Here is a 24,776-nt window from a genome sequence, read left to right as displayed (position 1 = left end):
CTTGAGTACCAGACACTTGGTTTGTGGAGTTCTGTGCCACCATTTTCATCTGGGGGTTCTACTGAGCCCTCAACATGCAACCCAGATCCTGGGAAAAGTTCTGTACCTGGCGCTACAGTTGCGACACCCATTCTGGCTGGTACGGGGGTCTCTGGTCCATCCTAGGTGGACACAGGAAGGGTAGCTATCTATCCCTTCTCCCATAATACCCTGGGTTGGGATAGGTCTGGTACCCCTCCACCCTTGGCCTCCCCTCTCCTGGATTGGGCTGTCTGGGCTCAGGAAAGTGGGGAAAGAAAGGAGGGTTGTTTTGTGGGTTGAAGTTTTGTGGGTGCTGGGGGAAGAAGCTCAACCCGGCATTTGGGGGATTATTGCGCTCCTGGGGAAAGTTAGGAGGGAAGTTTCCTGGGTTGGTAGCTACCTGGTTGGATAACCCCCTTGGGCTGGGGGAGTCCACACATACCCCAGGATGGGTTTGTTGCCCTTGTATCAGGGGCTTATGTATTCCGGGGATTAGGGATCCCATTTGTGGGATTGCCTCCCTGACTACTAGTCTGGGATTGGCCCAAGGGCCTTCTGGTTCTTTGGTTGGGTAAGTTCTGTATCAGTATATTTTTAGGCCCCCCATCTCCAAATCTAAAATGGGGGCACCCTTCACCTCCGCCATTTTAGCAGCGGCAGGGGTGTTGGCTGGTTTAGGGGTTTTATTGGTGTTTTTCGTTCTCTACAGGTTTCGGCACTTCACAAATACGGGTCACCTGTTCAATGACCCAGTCCACTGACCTCTTCTTGTGAAAGTCCCTCACCAGCTGGCTCATAATGTATTTACGGCGTGCATGGAAGAAGGTGTTAATGAACTCCCTACTGTCTGTATGCACCCTCCTGGTGGTCTGCACAAAAGCATGTTTAAGTCCATGAACAAATTCTTGTGGGGCTTGATCTTCTCCACACTACAGATTGTAGGCCACCTTGCAGGCCTCTCGGAGGTTCGTATGGACAGAAAAATGTTTTAAGATGGCCGCCCTGTAGGTGGACCATCTTGAGTGGTTCTGATACTCCAGCCCCGCAAAGAAGCTGGAGTACTCTGGGGAGAATGTCCATTTTACATATTGGATGCAACTCTGACTATCTTTCAATGAAAAGTATCCATCATCTGTTCGTATAACTCAAGGTGTTCCCAGACTGAATACTTCGCTTTTTTGTGATAGGGAGTTGTAACACTCCTAATGGCCTTGATCTGCTCCAGGGGATCTTTTAGTAGAGCCCTCCTAATTTTGTTGGCCTTTTTGGTTTTAGTCACCCGAGTCCACTCATCCTCTGACTCAGAGGCAATGCTATTGACGGTGGCTATCTGATCTTCTAGGCACTCCCTGATTCTGCGAGTTTGAGAAGGGGCCTAGTTTCTTGATACCTGTGGCATTCAGAAGAGTCTTCTGACTCTCCCGTGCTCCCAGGATTGGCAGAGTCCCCCCCAACTGCCCTAGCTGGGAAGAGGTCTTTAAGATACTCTTTTTGGGCTTGATATCCTGGAGTTCCCCACCAAATTTGACAAACTTATCCTTTGGTAGGCAGTATTCTTTAGGATCCAGTTCCCTGACTCTGCCCTCACAGGAGTCTTCCTGATCAGAGAGGCTAGCCCTAACATTTGGGGATCTGTACAGAGACTCGCGTCCATCACCTTCTGGGAGGCACTGATTTGTCAGTCCCATGTTACCAATTCTGCTGAGGTCTACCATCCCATTGGCCCTTGGTTCATATAAGCCAGTGGACATGAAGCTGGCAGAGTCCATGGTACTGAAGGGGTTAGAGTCCCTGATTACAGGGATCCTGATGTTATGCTCAGGGGTTTCTCTGTCCCTCCCTACCTTTTCTCTTCCATCCCCTATTCCTTGGTGGTATGCCAACATCTGAATATTTGGTTCCTCTATCAGGGCCTTACTGGTCTCAATAATTCACTCTTACATGGCTATCTCTTTGTGGAGCACAACATTATTTTCAAAGAGAGCCTCAATGTCTCTCTGTGCTTCCTGCCTGGTTTGGAAATAGTGGTCCAATATCTGCTGCAGGAGACTCACCTCCTGGGTTTTATCATTATTGGTCTGGGTGTTCTTTTCCAGAGCATCCTCCACCCGCCTGGTGTGCTCTAGTAGCTTCTCATATTTGGTTTTTACTTCACTGAGCTCCTGGAGGGCCAGCTTTCCTTCCTCTAGCTTGGTTTTTAATTGGCTCACTTCCTGGCCTAAGGCGTCCCTCTCCTGACATAGAGTTCCCCTCTACTCAGCCAGGTTGTCCCTTTGTTTTTTAAATGCACTAGATTTCTGGCGCTCCTCATCAAATTCCTCTTGAGAGTGGATGTCTTTAATAATGAATTTATTATTTTCCTCTTTCAAGGATTCTATGTGGTTTTGTAAGGTGACTATCTGTGTTGAGCATGCTCTGCTATAATTTAACTGTTGCGCCAACTTCTGCTGACTCTGTTTTAAAGAGTCCACCCTTTCCTGACACTCCTCTTGTAGTGTCTGTACTTGGGTGTCTTGCTCTACCTTCTCTTGCTGTAGGTGAGCCAGATCTTACTTTAGTTTTGTCAGATACTGCCTAGCTTCTGTCTCTGATTCTTGGCTCTTCAGTAGCCTTTGCTCTGCAGAGTGTAGATCAGTTTGGATTGTCTCGTGTCTCCCTTGATTCTTTGCCAGAACTATGTTTTCTGCATGCTTTTCCTGCATTACTCCTATGTGGAGGTATAGGTAGGCTGCTGTTTTGGCAATTTTACACTGCTCCTCTTTATCTTTTGGGGCCATGTACAGTTCACTAAGAGCTTGGTGTAATGGGCCCTTGTCCTGCCATGTATCTAGGTCCATGTCAGTGACCTGTTCTTTGATTTCCTGCAGCCATACCTGTTCATTCTGTTCGGGCCACTCACCCCTGACAAACAGTTTGTGCAGGTGTTCCCTAGCCATATTAATTTCTACTGGGATCGCCATTTTGGAAATATCAATTTCCTTATGACTTATTTTAGGGTGAATTTACTTTTACAAACAGGCCTCATTTTTGGAGTATTTATTTTGAGAGGTGCTTGTACAGTGTAGCACAGTACACAAACCCAGCCAGGTGTTTGTACTCTGCAGGCTAGTATGCTGTGTTAGGCTGTCACGGGTGGTAATTCGAACTCAGAATCACGGCATTAACCCCTGAAATCTGTTAAGTATTTCAATCAAGCAATACACCCGGATTCGCCTAGAATGTAATGCACAGATGCAATACTTATTCATTGTGTATAGGTTGAAAATACTGAGTGATATACCACTCATATCACACCCATCTCAAAATACCACCCAGGTCACAGTGGACCAGGAATATGGACGGTTGATGAAGGTAAATATGTATTTATTTATTTAAATTAAAATCAACACACATTTTAACATATATATATGTGGGGCAGCAATCACCAATATGGTGACAAAACAATTCAGAAAGTAAGTAAAGCAATTGAATTCACTTATAGCAATACAGAATAGAAAACACATGCAAATAACAGTTTTGGGTTGTGAAAAGATAGCGCTTAGGTTAAGGTGGCCTAGCCCTCATAATTGTATTGTATGATGTATTATGTGATATATCTGATCACAGGTCACTGCCTTACTGTAACCCAAGGCACAACCTGCTCACATTGTAACTAAGTCTTCCTTGCAAGTAACAGTGCCACAATGCCCCTGGGCTGCCTGCGCGCTATATAAATTTAATAAATAAATAAATAAATAAAGGTGTCCCCCTGCAAAGTTCTTAATTCACAATTGAGCAGTTATGCACAGATGTAAGTAAACACCAGGTATTCGGGAGTAAAGAACAGTGTCTAGAGTTTAAATTCAATCTTCCCTCCCCAAACAAGAGAGAAAAGTGTTTTTGGGTAATCTAACACTTTTACAATGACAGTTGAAAATGGCTTTGTGAAACAATGAAAAGTGTGCAAAAATCCTTAAATTGATAGAAGTCTTATGAGAGCAACACTCAACAGGTTCTAACAAACATGAACTGCAAGATGAGCAACAGAACATACTTTAGATCAGAATGGAAGTTAAGAAACACTTTGAATGGGAAAAGACACGTGTAAAACTTTTTTTAAAAATGCGAATTTGCACCTAATTTCCACTACACGATTTTTAAAATATAGTGTTTCGCAGTGTTTAGTTGTGGATGTAGCTAAGGGTTTTAGGATTAAGTAAGAGTTGAAATTAGGTTTCTACCTATAGAATTGAAGAAGTTATGCCAGTTTGAATAAGAGGCGTTTCTGAAAATAAAGACACGAGAATGAAAACAGAAATCAGTTCCTACAATGACAATTATGCTCTAAACTAGGGTATTCAGGCTTGTTACCAGTTTGAAACACAGTAAGCCCCAGAGTGGTCCGCGAAAACCAACCCCAGCACCTCTGTGTCCGCCTTGGAGGACTTAGTCAGATTACCCGTGGGATGATTTTAAGAGTTTGGGATTTTACACGACTAAAGGATTTTACAGAAATTATCACTAGCACAAGAAATCAAAGCAAGGTTTCAGACTTGTGTGACACTATTATAAGTTCTTAAGTTAGATTGGATAGGACAAGGCAAATACACTATGGGTTACTAGGATTCCTATTGATACTTACAGTCCACTGTAAATTAAGATTGGACTGTCAGGATTCTGGTTATCCGGATCGGTCTCCATGTAGCAGGGCACCTCTGGTGGAATTGGATCATCTGGCCAGTTCTGGTCAATTGAACTGCACCCCAGGCTAGATTAGATGAATTGGCCCTTCTGGTCACTGGACACTGTCGGTTAGCGAGATAAAGAGTTGCGGCAGGCAAGCTTTAATGGTAGCAAGCCAGACTGGATCAGAATTAATTTTCCTTAAGTTTGGGATGGTTTAAGATTTGGGCCTAGCTCAGAAAGAGTTCAGCAATTGCTGGGCCTGGGGTTTGCTAAGTAGTCTGGATCAGGACAAGATGAAGAATTCTGGAACAGGGCATCACTCAGCAATCAGGATGGAGTCAGGAATCAGTGTCTTTGTGTGGTGAAGTTCCTATATTTATCATGCCAAGTGACATCACTCAGTTTATGGTAGGGGCAGAATTACAAACCACACCCATACGGCTGTCATAGGTCAAATGCACTTGCCACAGTGATTTGGACCAAAACCTAACTTTTCCACAAATGCACATTTCTATAATCATGCCCTCTAATAAAATTGGACACATGCATTACATATTTGATTGGTTATCTTTACATCCAATTCCCAGTTCAGTGAGATCTGGCTTTGTCTTTCTGTGGAATTTTGTTAATTTTAATCATAAAGATTTGGCCTAACAATTCCTAATTCAGTTCATATTTGGGCAATTACCCCTAGTACATAGGTATACAATATTACATTTGCAGCATCAATAGTTTTGCCACAATTATTCTTTCAGTGTAACTTTGGTTTCTTATGTAGTACATGGTTCACTCACATCTTCACAGAAAGAGAAGAACATTAGATTTACAACTACCAATTGTTAGATTTATCCTCCTTCTTGTGGCAAAGTTAAAAGTCTTTAAAGCTTAATTGCAAATAGGCATTTAAACACCAAAGGTTCTTGGCAGTTTTCTTTTTACTTTCATTCAACTGGCAACAGCTGTCAAATTCCTTTGATCAGGGTGGGGTGTCCTCTTTTATGAGAGGGAAGCTCCCAGCCTCTCCCCTGTAGGGATCAGTAGGCAGCCTGCCATTGTCCTTGGCTGGGCCCCAGACGAAAGTCTGGTGAGGTCTTTGTTCAAATATGTGAGAGCCTCCCAGCAGCAATTAAGCCTTCCTGTAGCAGCAAGGTGTTACCCATTCCCAGGCTGAAGCTCTCAGCTCAGAATTAAATATTTGATTAACTCAAGACTGGGTTTGGACTTTAAAAAATTACCTACAGCTTTCATCACAACATATAACTTGAACACAGTTTAGGTAGAATTTAACATTTAAAGAACTAGGCCTTTCCACAAAAACACACTTTTAAAGCAGGCAATTTTGCACTTTCTACAGGGAAAACCACCTTTAAACTGAGTCTTTTACAACCAATGTTCTTATACAGCACACACATTTAACTCAGCATTATTCTGTCCTTGAGTGCTGGGATTTGTCTGCAATCTGGATGTACATAACCAGCCTTTGCTTGGAGTTCTCTCTGCACAGCTGAATTTGTTACATGTTGCCATTTTAGCTGCATTTTCCTGTGGAAATGGAACCAAATGTTATTGAGCTGTTTTTTCATAAGATACATTTTTAGCTGCTGTCCCCAGCTTCTCGGGCCACACTGGATGATCTGTAATTCTTTTACTTTCAATGATTCACTGATAAATTAATGGATCTAGTGCCAAAACAGCACTTTGAAGGTTGCAAAAGCTGCATTTTAAAAGGCGTTTTCGGTTTTTAGCCCAATTCTGTGGCCTTGCTTCATGATAACTGTAACAGCACCCACTGGACTTCTCCTGCAGTGAGAATTTTGTTGTCACCCCCACTTTGACTGTGTGGCAGGGGTGTGCAGCCTTTGGTGAGTTTGACCCATGCACAGTTTTGCAGATTGTTCCGAGCACAGGGATTAGTGCATCCATTTTTGGCTTTTTCTTTCCCCATTTGTAAATTGAGGCAGTGGGGCACATTTGGATGGGTTAAAATATCCCACAGTCATCAAAAATATATTTTAATAACTGCTAATCTGTAAGGTATATTGGTATATTGTGCACTATCCCTCAGAGACCAGGCTATAATTTAACTTCTGTGAAATGCATAGGTACTAATCAATTTCTGCTGGGCAGAGGACCATTCATCCTATGCAATATTATATTTTATTGAACTGTAACTTAGAAATATTCTTTCAGGGTATTTGCAAACTTACTTTAATGATTTCTTGAGTTGACACTGGACACTGTGCAAAGTCTGGCCTCTCTATATGCTCCCTCCAGCGTATTTCTCTTGTTATTCTCTGTAACGAACTGTAACCATCTGTAACCAGCTCCACCATTAGGGACTACTGGTTCAGCTCTGGATTCCCTCCATCAGTCTCAGTCTGGAATGGGCATTCTCAAAATGCTTTTGGACCTGTCAGGATGGAAGTTGGGATCACAGGACTAGACACACATACGGGTTCAGTTTAAACTATTTATTGGAGGCAATTATTGAATGTGGGAAAAATAATGAAGTGCTTGAGGAAAAGTGCCATTTAATGCCCCCCAGGTTTTTCCTAACACCAACATAAAGTTATATGTGTAACTCAAAGTTCACGGTATAGTCTCCAACCAATGGTGTCACTCAAAATAGTCTCTGCATAGTAGGAACATATACTGCTTCTTCCATGGCACACCACCAAAGCCCTTCCAACTAAATGTTCCTAGGTGAAGGATTCCAAGGGAGGTCCCAAACCTCCTTTCTCAGTCCAATCCCTGTCAAAAGGATTCTCTCTTGTGAAGTCCAGGTTACTACCCAGTTCTCGGCTAGGACCTGGGCTTGATGTTGCAACTCCTCACCATTGGGTTTTTGCCCTGTTTCTTAAATGCTAGGGTTCTTGGTAGATGCTAAACTCAGGTCTCAGGAATGGAGTTCTGTTTCTTAAATGATAGGGTGCTTAGCAGATGCTACACTTAGGACTCAGGAATGGAGGTCTCTGGTTGAGCAGAATGACTCCTTCCCCTGCTAACTGGGCGCTATCCACTACTCTAGCAGCCAACTACAACTGGCCTGTTCCCCTCTGCTCCCAATGAGCCGGTCTGTGGGTCCATCTAATTGGCCCAAACTCCATGCTGAGGGGTAGCTTCAAAGTGACACTTTACATCTGCGAGCTCCCTGAATCCTGGCTAGGTGATTGGTCCCTGCAAAACTTTCCAGGTGAAGACCGTTTACATTTCGCTAGCCTCCCTGATGCATTACAAAGACATGAATCCATTTTAGAATTGGATGGTCATGTGATCTGGTAAAGCCTCTGCATGTAATCTGCTTTAACTCTCCAGTTATCATAGGGGCAGAGCAATATATTAATGTAGGTTTTCTCCTTAATGTAACTACTTCCATGCATACCTGATTTGATAGTGTGTGAACACAATTTTTTAAAGTGTGCTTACTTTTTTGAGGTGAACCCTTAGGTTTCTGTTTCTATTTCCTTGTGGAACAGTTGCTTTCTTGTTTCTCTGGAGCTTCGCGGTGTAGGGAAATCTTTTGAAGTTACCTGGGAGTTAAAGTGCAGTTCAACAAATGCTTACAATAACATTGTAACCCTCAGTTTGTATGACACTTTCAGAAACTACACCCATAACCTCTGATTTACTAAGAGTGTAAAAATCACTTGGGCATAGAAGGATTCTTCTCAGATTTCTTCCTCCCATTTACTCGAGAGGATAGCACATGTTTCATTTTATCCCTTCTCTCAGTAAAATGACATTATCAAGAAGAAAAGTGTATTATTATCATTTTGTTTGCTGTGCTTAGTTCATAGCACTTTTCACATACAATAAGAAAACAATAACAACATAAAACCAAATCAGATTAATTCCATAAATATTCAAATCAAAATCAGCTTTAAAATTTGCAGGGTTTTCGGTTTTACTTGCAACCATAACGTCCCTGTAACAACGTTTTTCCATAGAATTTCATAGGTGTTTGCTAGTGCAACTTAACCATAACGTCCCTTTAACAATGTTTTTGTTAGTGAATTTCATAGTTTTTTTAGTACGCCACTGTAAGCAGAACGTTGCTTTGGCATAGCATTTTATAGGTATTTGCACGGCAACATAACCATAACGTCCCATTACTAATTTGTTGGCTGCCTTCATGACAAACGTGTGGAAAGTGCACATTGTCTGGTGTATGTATCCATTTGCGCTACCCCTTACTTTTCCGAATAGTGTTGGCGTATCGTAACAATTATACATGTACATAGTAAATTTTGTGTAGTGTGGTAGTAGGCTCTCTTTTTGTGTGAACAGGGCATGATAAACCTGTGCCGCACAGTACTGGCCAAGATGAGTACAAATGGGAAATATGGATGTTTCCTAGGGACACTGCCCCTGGTTGGCGTATGTGCAATCACACTGCAAGTATCCATAGGACTCCATTAATCTTTGAATGCACTTTGAAGGAGTTGTGGAAGCACAAGTGTTTCCATTCCACACCTAGAACCATGCATAGGTCATCCACTGTATGCTGGTAACACTGTCCCTGTCGCCAGCCCTACGGAATCATGCAGAAAGTTACTGCATTTAAAGTACTGATGCCGACTTTGTGGGTTGCTCTGCAAACCTACCAATGTGTGGCTACAGTACTCTTAACTGTATAACGGCCACTGTTAAAAAAGGACCAGCAACCTGCATTGTCACATGGCCGTGTTAAATGTCGCATTACTTTCATTTATCTGCTGTTTGCCTTTTCCATGACCCGTGAAACAAATACATTGTGTCTGCACTCATCGGTGTGGCAGAATGTATCAAGAGGTCACCTGCTAGTTGTACATTTGAAGAAAACATGTAAGGGCAGGTGGGACAGTTTGCAAAATGGCAAAGCTGCTGCACCTTCCTCACCTGCATACTAGTGCATGTAAAGGCAAGTAAGGAAACAGCAGAATATGCAGAACGCAAACAACCTTAGTGCCAATTACAAAAGCTCTGTAGCTGCATGGGTCAAAAGAATAAATGACTTCCTGCTGCATGTAATGAAGCTGTGTTTCCCATCCTTGTAAACATTTTTGTATTCCACAATGTATGTATATCAGTGAATGCTACTGATAACAGTAATGTCATAGCATAAGCTGTTTCTACTGCATATGACGACAACTGAAAACAAAGCACAAGGGACCAGTGAGCAGGCTACCACCCTTCCAGCAATTACGTCAGGTAGCTTCATGTACAGCATTTTGCACATCTGCTGGGGCAACAGGAAGGACACTCCTCTAGAGCACAAGAGCTGTACAACAACCTTTGCAAACCATATGCCGTGCTACAGACCCTTACCCGGCAAAGGGCATTGTATTGTGCATGTATTGCAGCGCACTACTGTACAACGGGAAGGTACTTGGAAGGGCATGGCAATGGTCCTTATGGGAGCATTGCAATGACTGGCACCTATGTAGGTGAGGACCACCCAATAATTCTGTCTCCCGGCATGTCTCCTATAATATCCAGACAGGTGCTACCCCTTCTGTACCGGACCTTTCCTGCAGTTCCTTCTGCGGCGTGTGTGGGAACACCATCATAAATAAAAATGAACTGTGAATGGGAAAAGGGTAAATGAAGAAAGCACCTTTCACAGATCAACAACAGAATTGCCAATACACGCATGCAGGGCGGGAGACGTGGTAGTGTGGTAAACACTGTAGTTCAATCAGTTAAAAAGGGGATTGCAGCACAAAGAGGTGTCTGTAGGTGTTCCAGAGAGTTTTCAAGAGAGCCACAGCGCAACACTAAGTACAAAACAATTTCACTACTTTCAAGAAGGGCACCAAGCCAATTTAGATGGGGTGTGCAAACATCCGGATGGCTGGCATAGTAAGTAAACGTTATAGGTGGGGAAAAGTATTCGTGCTGTGAAACGTCATAGTCCCATGGGCGAAGGATGCCATTGGCACATGTCGAACAACGCCACAAATACTCTTCTTTGCAATGTACTGCGCTGTCTGCATTCACGGACCAAATAGGAAATGATGCTGCAACATCGGTGGCTGCACAATGCGCTACAAATGTCTGCAAGAGATCAGAAACAAACGCATGAACTGGGCAAGTGCCTCCATTATCGCAAACGGCACTTAAGGTTGTGTAACATGCTGGCCATTTTCCTTGCACAATGAACACCAATAATATCAGCATGATTGCGTGTCACCAAAGTGTCACACAGAGAAACCAAAATGTGGCACTTCCTTGTAGCTACTCCAAAGCACTAGACATGCTCATGATAGATTGCAAAATGAGTAGCCACTGCACAGTGTTTTCCATTTACTTTCACTCAATATATCTTGGAATCCCCTAAAACCTGCATGCTGTGGCTCGTGAAACACACAGCCATAACCACACCCTCTGCGTTTCTGTCTACAAATACACCATGTACCACAGTCTGTCTATACACACCACACCCACAAACTTTATTGCCCAATCCAGTAGCCTCTGCAGGCCCATTTCTGTGGCCGTCATCTGCAAAAGGTGTGTATATAACACGTGCCACCCTGCAACTATCGCAATATTTGCAGACTTTTTGTGCTGGGCGAGCGCGGGAGTGGGGGACTAACTTCCAACCAGGGAGCGGACATGGTTAGGTGTGCTGGCTCTTAAAAGAACCTTTGTTTTAAAAAAAAAAGATTTTGTAAAGGTGCCTCCTTGCAAACACTTTTTTTGTGGTCTTCATACGTAAATGTGTGTTTTGAACGTCAACTGACATTCTTATAATAGGGCCTTCACTGCAGTGTGTAGATTGTGAAACAACATGTCATTGCCACTGCATGGCAAAGACATGCCATTTGCCTTGAAAAGGTGTATGTATCACAAACCAATGTTCTCATTCTGACAAGAGAACATCCCACCATCACTCACAAAGTCACACATGCTTCTGTCGATGAGACCTCTTCCAACCTCTGGCTGATGACAGGAATCCTTGGAATACTTTCACACTATTCTCGGGAGTATACATGAGAAAAGCACCTTGGCAATAGGAAAAATACGCTGCACTGCTTTCATCATAATCTTCAGTTGACTAAACACACGGGAACAAGGCATGTAACCCAAAAAGAAGGCTCCAAAGTGCACAATCACAAAATGTACAGTTGCCGAAGAGGCCACACGTCGACATTCTAGAAGCAGTCTGCCGAAACAGAGCGATTCGACACTACACCACAAAGCGCCCACTCCCTCCAAACCGAAATTGCCAGACAAGTCTTCTTGGAGGGAATACACACACAGATCTTTCACAAAGCCATCACCCATGACGTAAAATTTACGTCTTGCCATGTTTGCCAGCCGCAGTACAGAAAGTAATGGGGAAACTGAATGCCGTCCTTTCCTGTGACGCACACCCAGAGCACCTGATTGGGCAAAATCCATAGTCTCATTTCCATTAGCCAACATGGTGAGAAGCGCAAAATGTGCCAAGTTCCTTTCCCCAATGAGCCCAAGGGCCGTGCCCCGGTGTGGAATGAGGATTCCTTCTCCCTATTGGAGTTCTTTCCTGCACGTACACCCTGAGCACCTCATTGTCCAAAGGCCATATTCCCATTTCCATTGGCCAGCATGCTAAGAAGCACAAATTGTGGCACATGCAATTTTCCAAGGACTGCACGGGCCGCATCCCAGTACAGCAGGAGGAGTCCATCTTCGTATTGGTGCACTTTCCTGTGATGCACACCCTGAGCACCACCTGATAGGACAATCGCTGCAGTCCCATTTCCATTGGCCAGCATGGTTAGAAACGCCGAATGTGGCTCCTGCGGATTTCCAAGTATGTCGAGTGCCAGGCCTGAGTGAAGCAGGAGTCCCTCTTCCTATTGGCGCACACCCATCATCATGTGATTGGACAATCTCTACAGTTCCATTTCCGTGGCCGCCACTTGCAAATTCCCTGGATGTAGCTTTCGCACTGCGTGCGGGCATGAGTAATAACTTGCAACCTGGGTAAGGGTAGTTTGTGGTAAGGGGCAACTCTTCAAAGAGCTGGTTGTTTTTTTTTTTAGATCCTTCTATGGAAACACCTTTTTTTCAGTGTTCATTAGCTTTTGTGAGTTTTTCTGTTCACTTTAGTACAGTAAACTCTTCACCGCAGCCTGTAGACGAGCAAACAAAACTGCATTGCCAATGGGTGACAGCAAAATGCCATTTTCTTGGAAACACTCCACATTTCCACAACTAATGCAGTCATTGTTGCAGAAAAACATTCCACAAGCGGACAAAAAAGTATACATACTTCTTTTGATGAGACACCTTCCTCCATCTGGCTTGGACCAACAACCATGAGCAGTAGGCCATACTCTTTGTGGTATTATGAATGAGAAAGGCACCTTGGCGGTGGGAAAAAGCATCCTCGCAACATTCAGCAATCTCCTCAGTCTACGGAACAAATCTAAGCAAGGCAGGTAACCAATATGCATGCTGCCGTAATGGATGATGATGACATCTAGTACTGGAAAAGTGGCAAGGTCTTTGCAAAGTGCATGGATATCAGCAAAATTGCACTCATACACAGCGTTCCACGATGCGCCCACTCCTTCCGAAGGAAAATTGCAGTCAACGTGTATTTGCAGGGCATAGTTGTGGAGATCTATGACAAAGGAATCAGGCTACCTGATTGACTAATCCCCATACTGCCATGGCAATTGGGCAAGGTGGTGTAAAGGGCACATTTTGGCACGTACGCCTCCCAAAGTAGCGCAAGGGCCGTGCCCGTGTAAAGCTGGAGCAGTCCTTCTTCCCTTTGCAAAATGTTCTCTGCAGCCCTACTTCATTGGGTTACGTGTAAATAAGCACACAATCATCCACCAGTCACATCGAAGCTGCCATCATCCAACAGTGTGGGCCTCATTACGAGGTGGGCGCAAAGGGATACCGGGCACCATTAAGGACATCGGTGCTGGTAATCCCTTTAGCCCTATTCCGAGTTCCCTTAGCGGGTCCCTTCCTTAATGCCTGGTTTTACCAGGCATTATGGATGGGGCCCGTTAAGGGACTTGAGAGCTAATAACGGTACCTATGGGGGCTGAAATGGGAATGGGGAATGGCTTTTTCAATGGGGATTTACCGGTCCCGCAAAGGTCGGAATAGACCGGTAAGTCCCCATTGAACGAGGGCGGACTCAGTACCGGTATTGGAGGTAGTCATGGCGCTAATAGCGCCATGACTACCTCCAACCTCGTAATGAGGCCCTGTCACTCTTTTACAACACTTGAAATGTACCATTACACATTTACAGCACAAATATTGTGCCATTCCAATGCACGTCCACTACAAAGTTCAATGAAAGTATGCACAATTTCTCCATCTGTGCACATCCACATAGCCACCCTGGATGTGGCACGTGTAGTCCTGAAAGTATTGCGTAATGCACTACCTTTTTGTGATAATGTGGGTGCGGCGGAAGGGAGGTAAACAATATCAAACTGCGTAGGGGATTCAGTCTTCCATCGTAGATGTATGAAAGTGTTTCGTTTTTCTTTGTTTTTGTGACGTGCGTGCCAGCAACTTTTTTTTTCTTTTCTCTTTACATGCATTTCTGTTTGCCTCTCGTCACATTTTTACAACATTCTGGTCAATGCTTCTTGCACAGTGTAAAAGAAAATGTCATTGCTAGTGGTGCTCAAATAAATGCCATTTCTATGGAACCACTACGTATTTGGCGACCTCATGATCTCATAGTGGGTGGCGAACATACCAGCAGTCTGCATAAACGCACACATATTTCTGTTTACAGCACACCTTCTGAACTCTGGCTGCTGACAAATTACGCCGTCATGGACCCAAACTCCTCTTGGTGTTATGCATGAGTAAACGACCTTCGCAGTAGGAAAAATATGCATCACTGCTGTCAGAAACCTCTTCAGGTGACGGATTAATCATCCACACGACATGTAACCCAAATGTAGACTTCCATAGTGCCGCACGACAAAGTCAGCGTTCGTTACAGACGCCACATATCTGCAAACGTTATCCATCCCACCAAAACTGCAGTCACCCTGACAGTCCCAGAGAGTGTCCACTCCTTCCAACCCGAAATTACCAGCAACGCCTCTTTGCACACAACACCTGTGCAAATGGCACACAAAGGTATCATCGACGATAAGCACTGTGCATCTCTCCATCTCGACTACCCTCATGACATAGTATTGGGAGGAAATAGTACTGCCCCTTCCTGTGACCCACGCCCTAAACTCCTACTTGCCTATTTACCTACAATTACAATTCCCTTTCCACCCTGCTCATAATGGCATGTGCACGTGCGCTTTCCCATATACAGTGAGGGCCACAGCCTAGTAAAGCTGAGACAATACTTCTTCCCTATGCAGAGTCACTTTTTGCAGAACTCCCCCATTGGGTGCTGTCACATTTTCAAACAAGCATGCAGCAATGAGATACAAAGGCTCTGCATTGCACGCTGTCATTTCTATACAGCACCCCATATTTACCATTGAACACTCTCAGTACATGTTCCGTTTCATTGCAAAGCCCCTCCACCAGAAACTTCTGCTAAATAGTGCACAATTGCAGCATCCACAAAGGTCCTCAGGCGCACCCAGCACACCATTGGCCATGCACACAACATTGCAGCCCTTTCCACACACACCAGCACACTATACATCCAAGCAAGCGACTATGTGGGCACCTATCATTATGCACACATGTAACATATGAAGCAGCACTTTCACCCAACTCCCCTACACCATAAAACACCCATTCATGAAGACATGACACACTTAGCATAATCCACAAACATACCACAGGCTGCATCACCCCTACGCACTGCCATTCACAAAGTATTGTGTCACTGGCCACCTATGCACAACAGCTGCACAATAGTGTGCCTAATTCAATAATTCTGCACACAGCACAGTAACCAACCACATATAAACTTCACTTCAACCATACCCACTTCCATACTCACATTGCATACACACTGCACCCTGTGGGCACACTGCACAACTTCTCACTGCACCATCCCCTGTTGCACATCAAATACTGTAGCATGTTGCAACTATCACCACAACCATGGAATGCACAATACATGCTTCGCAACTCACTTGTAGTGCTATAGCATGTCGACAATGTGCTCCACACTCATTCTCCAAAGATCACCACCCTGTGCCTCATGCTCTATCAAACCTGCATTGCTCCAGTGGGTGTGCTCCTTGCAAACATTCCCTGCACCGTAATGCAATCATGCATGTCAGCATGTCACCAACCGCCACTATGCACATACGCACCACTGGCACCAGCACTCCTAACCAATCTCCACACCACAATGGACATGCACAGTTTTACATGCAACAGTTACCTTAATGTATGAACATTACACTGTTTCCAGCACCCCTACGCCCTTTCATTCACATACTATTGTCTTACCAAATTCCACTCAGAAGGCATTGTATCAACGTAACCACACAATGTTTACAACTTTGCCCATTCAGCAGGCATTGTGCACACAGCACACTATCCAAGCACCTATAAACTGTCCTTCACGCATACCCTCTACCATACTGACAATATGCAAACACTGCACCCAGAGCCCACACTCTGTGACTTTTCACTGCAGCATCTTGAAGCACAGTGCACTGCCATGGAGCTATGCAGCAACAAAATGAAACAGTTACCATAATGAACAAACAAAAGAATCACTCCTGTATCCCTGTGCACTTTCAATCACATACTATGGGCGTACCCACTTCCATTCACAAAGTATTGTGCCACTTCCAACCTAACCACAATCTGTTTGTAACACTGGGCTATAACGGCTGAAATGTGCTCCACAACCATTCCTTACATGTCACCACCCTGTAACTTATGTACATTCAAAAATGCATTACTGCCATGGGTGTCCTCAAGGCCTAGGCTCTTGAGTGCATGGCCTACGGTCTTCGACCATGCACCCAATAATCTAGGCCTTGAACACACCCTCAGCAATGTAATGCCACTATGCAAAAATGCATTACTGCCATGGGTGTCCTCAAGGCGTAAGCTCTTCAGTGCTTGGCCTACGGCCTTCAGCCATGCACCCACTAGTCTAGGCCTATGAAACACCCACAGCTCTAACATACGGACAGTACGCAAAGGACTGCACCCTGAGCCCGCACTGCATGACTTTTCACTGCTGCATCTTCAAGCAAAGTGCACGGCCATGCAGCTATGTAACAACAATTTGCAACAGTTACCATAATGTACAAACAAAACAATCTCTCCTGCATCCCTCTGCACTTTCAATCACATACTATGGGCGTACCCACTTCCATTCACAAAGTATCGTGGACTTCCATCCTACCTATAATCTGTTTGCAACACTGGACTATAATGGCTGAAATGTGCTCCACAACCATTCCTTACATGTCACCACCCTGTAACTTATGCAGATTCAAAAATGCATTACTGCCATGGGTGTCCTCAAGGCCTAGGCTCTTGAGTGCATGGCCTATGGCCTTTGGCCATGCCCCAATAATCTAGGCCTTGAACACACCCTCAGCGATGTAATGCCACCAAGCATGTCACCATGTCAGCAAGTTCGACAATCCACATACGCAGCTCTGCCACCAGCACTCCTACCCAACCTGTACAGCGCCATGGCGCTAAGCAGCACCAAATTGCACCACTTAACATAACAACCATGTGGGCAGCTAACATTAAGCACAAACAAAACACCCATGCATGAAAACAGGTTGCAATTACCAGAATCCCCAAACACACCACAGCCTCCGCCACCACTACGCACAGCCATTCACAAAGTGTTGTGTCACTAACCACAATATTTTCAGAACATTGGGCCTACTTGAAGAAATCTGCACACAGCATAGGCCGTGAACACACCCACAGCAAAGTAATGCCATCATGCATATCACCTTGGCACCCATTACCACCATCTACATACACACAACTGCCACCAGCACTCCTACCCAACCTGCCCACTGACTCACATCTATGCAGCAACACATTGCAACAGTGAGCATAATGTGCAAAGAAAACACTCTCTCCTTCACCCCTGTGCAATGTTATTCACTTACTATGGGCATCCCCACTTCCATTCTCAAAGTACTGTGTCACTGCCAACCTACCCACATTCTGGTCGCAACACTAGCCCTACTGCAACCAATCTGCACTTACCACACTATATCAGCACCACCCTGTACCAAATGCAGAGTCAAACATGCATTCCTTTGGTGGGTATGTTGCAGCCTTATGCTCTTGAGTGCGTGCCTTACACACTGCTGCCTACGGCCTTCGCACATGCACCCATTAGTCCAATCCTTCCACAGACCCACCACACCTTCATTCACTCATGCATGCCACCAAGTCGCCAACTACCACATTCCATCAGTGCACAGGCACCCGCGCTCTCACCCACTCTATGTCATGTGCAAATCACTCCCCTTCCGCAATGTACCTGCCTCCACTCACCATGAAAAGAGGTCACCGGAAACTGGTTGCAGCAGAAGATATGGGGCTGTTATGACAACTGCCTCCAATCACCACACACCGTAGTCACCTACATATGTCACATTAAGCACTTCTCACTCCCCCACCTCTTCCTTCACTTATTGCCGCCAACTCATTCTGTACGGGACATTTTCCAGACCCTTCGTCTGCCGCACTATCCTCCGATACACCATAGCGGCTTTCCCAAAAAATGTTGACATACACTGTACAATGGACATCAACGGATGCAGTACAGCTTGCTCAAAGAGTTCTTGAAAATATAAATTTGCATAATGTATGTCATACTACATGGCACAATAAGAAAACCTACTAGGGATATGATGGGCTAATAGGAACATCGAAGTATACTTTCTGTAGGGGCGGTGATCGTGATCAGGTCTCTAAGATCATGTGGACAACCTCCCAGGTGCAAGTCAAATTCCGTGTTAGACTAATACACAATATACTATTGGCTTTTCAAACTATAGGGCCCTCTACAATTGGTTGGCACGCTTGTATCTTTCTGGAATATTCCATATGCTAGCAGCACGCAAGCTGGTACCCCAGGTGCTGGGGTGTTGGCCTGGGCATGCCTCCTCACCCAATTAGACCAACATCCATCATCACTCCTTCAGTCTGCCATTCAATTACTTTGTTTGAACTCGGCCTTGCAGAGGCTCACTGGGCCTGAGAATAAAATGGAGTAAAGGCATGGCCTTATCTTCTGATCTCAGTATAGCTCGCCCCAAAGTCTCTTTTAATCTGACCATGTGACTAGAGACCCCGTTTTGAGCTCCTTAATTATATTTAATACGATTAAATGAAGAAACCATGACATGTCTAGGGTTTTTCAGTTACACCTCAAACAGGAGCTCAACATGCTTCTCACGTTCACTGTATCTTCTTGAGTAGATGGCCAGGCTCTTGGTGGCCCAACTCTTAACATTGGGCAATCAAGCCTTCTCGAATCTTCCTTTGTCTTCAGTTATTTTATTCAACTGCACCAAACTTCCAGCCCTTTCATTCACAGGGTCCAAGTTTGGCAAAAAATGTATTGTGGAGCATCCAGATTCTATACTTTCCTATATATGTATACAATGGCGCATCACCTGCTGTCTATTCACTATGGAGCCAGCCTCATGATTACTTTGTCTACTCGCGTTACTGCCTCTGTAAATTTGTAAACTGGTTTTCTATTTTCTTCAGTGCTTCTCCACACGTGCAATCATCATTTCCCTCCAGAATGTTGCTCTATTTGCTACTTCCCCATCAGATTCTATAAGGGTATATTCTGTCTTCATTAGCATCTCTTCTGGGTGTGTCATTTCAGGTTCTTTTGATGTCACCAGTTTCCTCGTTCATTCAATTTCTCACTTCTTCCGTAACTTCCTTCAGAAGACCGTCATTTCTTCACGGATACGTGAAGGGTTTTCTCAATCAATACCTTGTTTCAAGGACTCTTCGCAGTTCAGGTACCAATATTGGCTTTGCGCATGTTGCAACTTCTGGCTGCCAACATATAGGCAGAATGGGCGTGGGACTTCCAGTAGAGGTACTTGGCTTCTCCACTACACTCCTCCCATCATTCTTCACATCTAGACATCCTGTTCTGAAGAGGTGCTTTTTCGGAGTCCATGGGCCTGATTATGGGGAGGGTGGTAAGGGGTTAACAGCGCCGGTAAAGGTGCTGGTGCCGTTAACCCCTTACCGCCCCATTACGAGGTCCACTCACGGGGCCCACTCAGGATGCCCAGTTTTACCAGACGTCCTTAGTGGGTCCCGCAAGCAGCCCAGCATGCTAATAACGGGCCCGTCATTAACGGGCCCATTTCTTAGCATGCTCCCCATTCCCATTGAGCCCTATGGGGGCTCAAATGGGAATGGGGATGGACCGGGTCTGAGTTTCCTAAATGGGGAAATACTGGGCCCTCCAAGGTTGGAATGGCCCGGGATTTCACTATTTAGGGAACCCGGACCCGGGTTTGGGGGTAGCCATGACCTTATTAAGGGCATGGCTACCTCCAAACTCGTAATGAAGCCCCTTTATTACTCCCTTCAGGCAATTTCACATGTTCATCAACACTCCAGGTCATAAGACTGCATTGCCCATTCGGGTTGCAGTAGATAAATCTTCCCACATACTTCTTGTGGTCTTGCAGATACAGGAATTTCATTCCCTCAGGTGCATGAATACTAGCCTTTACATAGTCTCTGATTTCTTCATCTGTCAGCTGTTTGGGTCCAAACATAGACTCAACATCATTCATGATCTTCATTTCTGTTGCTTTCCTTGCAGTCTTCTTGCACTGTGTTATTATTATTCTGATCACACAGAATCCAAATATGATAATCACCAATAAGGCTACAAGAAACTTGAAGATATTCGCTATCCATTCTGGAACCCATGAGAAGATGGACGCAAACCAGTTGTCATCTGCAATGTCTTCCACTTCATCTTCCATCTTAACTTGCATGTCTGTCAGCATCATTATGGCCTCTGTAAAGGTCCCATTCTCTTCATCGTGAGAAGGTAAGAATGTGAAACATGATTCTCCGATTTTGGCACAAACAACTCTATCCATAGCTGTAATCAAGTCCAGGACATACATGTTCTGAAGAGTCATCAGTCTTATGGCTCTCAACTCTTCCTTGATAGCATTCAATCCCTTTATGGTAGTGTTGATTGTCTGCGTGAGCTCCCATTCCCGATACATCAAATATTTGACTGCACTGCTGATTTTCTCCATCTTTTCTGGTGCCATTATTTCTGAAGCATAATTCTGCACTAGTCGGAGGCCCTATCTGCAATGGGCCTCCTTTGACTTCGACCCATGTCAGCAGCTTTGCAAGTTTCGGCTGGAGGGGTTTGCATACTTTTTCCACACAATCTATTACAGGTTTGTAATGTCCTGTTACGGCTACAGCTCTGTATATGACTATGCCTTCTTCCAAGCCATGTGGAGAAAGTACTGTCCCCCAGATTTGCATCTGCCCACTTTCCTTGCATCTTCACATTTCTTCATCACTCTTTCCTTGGCAATTGAGCTTCTTGTTTATCTCTATCTATCTTTATTTATTTTTATATAGTGCTGTTTGCCCAAAGGCCTCAGAGCGCTCACAAAGACTGACACGTAGCACACAAAATATGAGTACAGCAGGGTTCTGGTATCCTAAGAACAGAGGAAGATGACACTAGTTAAACTGATCCTTCGCCAAACAGCCAGGTCTTCAATTGTTTCTTAAACAAGTTAAGATACACACAGTTCCTGATGGAGAGCGGAAGGGAATTCCAGACCATAGGTGCCCAGAAATATTAGTACCACCAACTCTTTTAAGAAGTTGTCGAGGTTGATGCAGATCATAATTATTAGTAGACTGAAGATTTCTTCTGATGGGTGCTTTCTTTATCTTATCAACTAGGTCGTTCAGTGCAGTATCTGCTAGGCATTTAAGTATCTGCTCCCATCGATTCCTGCTCCCTTCATTCCAGGATGTTCGTATCTTATCGCATGATCTCTGGTGTGTGCTCTTGCTCTTGTCTTCAAATCTTGAACATAATAATGTTCTTCTGGGGTTGACCATTCGTCACCCATACCAAAGATGCTGTTTACCCTAGAATTGACCTCTTGCATGGCAGAGTGCAAGGTGAGTCAGGCAATGAGTGTCATGATGCCCGCTCCCGGGGAGCCGGTTCAAGCCCTGCATCCCCGAAAGCGGACATCCAGTCCCCAAGGAAGGACCCAGCAACCCCATATAGGGGCCCTTTGGACAGTGTCCTGGCGCCTATGGCGCCAGGCTCATAAAAGACATCAGTCCTGGCGCCATAGGCGCCAGGCTCATTATGGGAGTGCTTGGGTGCACTTCCCTGATGCAGACCATGCTGCAGGATCCCGCCTCCTTGAGGCCTGAAAGGAACTACTTTACCTGTGGGACTAATTTACCATCTGGGCGTGATCGGGGAAGGATACATACCTGATTGGAGGAAGGATACATACCTGGAACTTCTTCCAAGGCTATTTAAACCCCACCCGAACAGCCACACGTGCTTCGCGTTGTTCTGCATCTAGCAGCTGGACGCTCACCGTGTCTGCTCCTGCATCCTGACTTCTGCCACGCCTGCCAGCATCCTGGATCACCTGCAAAGGAAGAGAAGAAAAGAACAGAAGAAGGAAAAGTCCTTACCTGCTAAATCCGCATCCCGGAGACATCTCGCCGACAATCCTGAAAAGGTAGACTTATATTTAAAAGCTCATCGCATCGATTGCTGCAGCGCCGCATTCCACTCACCTTTACAGGGCGTCTCCATGTTCAGCAGCGATCATCCGGATTCGCAGTCACGCCCCAGCGCCTAGGGAGAAAAAGACCAGAACAAAAGGTGAGAGAGAGAAGGGAATAAGGAAAGCTAAATCTCCATGTTAAGACTTACCTGTTGATTCATTCCCTCTTCATTTCGGGTCTGCGCCGCATCCTGGCATTTCCGGACCCCGGCCCCTAAGGGAAAAAAAAGACATCAGCGTTAATGAGCGAATGAAAGGACATTACCAAAAAAACGCTCATTGAAGACTTAACTGATTTCTACAAGGATTTCACCTCCCATCTCGGGTTGGTGCCTGTTCCCCGGCATTCCGCACCCCGGCCTCTATGGGGAAAAAGACACTAGCATTAGTACATTAATGCATGGACACAAGGGGAACCTCTTATCAAAAAACTTACCTGGAAGCCAAGCAAGTTTAGTTCTCACCAATCCGAAAATCCAGTGAAGTAACTGGATACCAACGCGCCCCTGCATCAGAAGCAGGATGGAGAGCTCGTCCTTCCAGACCCTAAGGTGAGACGCTATGAGGAATCACAGAAGGGTTTCGAGGAGGGTGAGAGGGGAAAGTGGGAGGCCGATTGCATTACCCCGCAGACAGTTAATCCCCTATTTTTGCCTACAGAAGGATACTTCTTCGAGCCAGACAAGCCAGATTTGGGGGCCCGGTCCAGTCCGTCTTCCGAACCCTGCGCATCACCTTAGAAGAGGTCAAAGCAGCGCGAACCAGGCGAGCGCCTCCGTGGGAGTCAGGTGAGCGTTACAGAACGCAAAGCCTTCCTACAAATTCCCACCGAGGCGCTATGGAAAGTTCTGAGACTGATCAGTTGGCCCGATTACTGGGGGAATTACGGGCCGAAGTACATGCCGCTCGTCAAGAGACTAATGCCCTCAGGAGGGAATTAATAATATCAAAGGTAAGAACTGATGACTTGGCCAGAAAGCTTTTGCAAGGTCAAGCTGGGCACCCCGCTCCTGTGGTTTCCAGTAACCCTGTGCAGATTAATCTACCTGGAAACATGCCGCTGGCCCCATCCGAACGCTTTGCTGGGGACCCCAAACGATTCGCCGTATTCATGAATCAGTGTCGTTTGCACTTCCTATGCAGACCTGGGGCCTTCCCTAATGATCAGACCAAGGTAGCCTTTGTATTGTCATATCTCAGTGGCAAAGCTGCCGATTGGTCAGTTCCACTGGTTACTCAAGATGACCCGATTCTCCGTGATTTTCAAAGGTTTCAAGCAAGCATGGAAAGGTTATTTGCTCGACACTCTCAGGGGCAACCTCTGGATGACAAACTTCTATCCCTGCGACAGGGCAATCAGGACCTCCTATCCTATATTGCAACTTTTAATAGACTAATTGTGGAAACGGGATGGCCAGAGGATAAAAGAATCACGTTGTTTTATCGAGGCCTACGTGGAGAACTTAAAGATGTCTTGGCCCAAGTTGTAAATCTGCCCCAAGAATGCACAGAGTATATAGACTTAGTGGTCCAATTGGATCACAGACTTCAAAACAGAAAAGCAGATCGGTCCAGGTTTGAGACCCGGGTGTTGGTCAAGACCCATGCTAATCCCAAGGGAGTTGATGTCTCTGAGCCTATGCAAATTGGAGGGGTTAAAGGACCCTTAACTCAAAAGGAACATGAAAGGAGGCGGCAGTTAAAATTATGTCTTTATTGTGGGTATTCTGGACACTTTCTTTCTACGAGATTGCCCGGCAAAACCGCCCCGAAAGGCGGTAGGAGCCGCTGATAAAAACCATGAAAACTCTGTTTCGGGAAACGACTCCGCCCGACAAGTGTAGGGGTCCGCTTGCCGAGCTTGAAAACTAACTCTCAGACCTCGCATTTCATTGTGCCAATGGTTCTCGTAGATCCAGAACAGCCTAAGTGGTTGCATGCAATAAAGGCATACATCGATAGTGGGGCTATTGGAAACTATGTGGATCGTGAATTGGTCTCTAGGATTAACCTCCCTCTCCGTCCTAAAACCAGCAAAGATGTCATCACCACAGTCGATGGAACTGAAATTGCCTCTGGACCGGTAACACATTCCACTACTGAGGTGACTCTTATTGGTCCCGACGGCCATCGGGAGGGTGTTGTGTTTGATGTAATCAAGGCTCCACAGTTTCAGGTTATTCTTGGAATCCCTTGGTTAGAGACACATAATCCTCGAATTGATTGGCGAGCTAAGAGAATAACCTTCCCGGATTGTACACAAACCTGCTACCCAGAAAACCTGAAGATTAATCTAGCATCTGTAACCTCTGCCTCCATGCAACTACCTCCGGAATACCAAGACTTTCAGGACGTCTTCCAAAAGGAACA

Source organism: Ambystoma mexicanum, chromosome 9 (genome assembly GCF_040938575.1).
Source record: "Ambystoma mexicanum isolate Mex_15411 chromosome 9, UKY_AmexF1_1, whole genome shotgun sequence".
Classification (NCBI taxonomy): domain Eukaryota; kingdom Metazoa; phylum Chordata; class Amphibia; order Caudata; family Ambystomatidae; genus Ambystoma; species Ambystoma mexicanum.
This window is presented reverse-complemented; position numbering follows the sequence as displayed.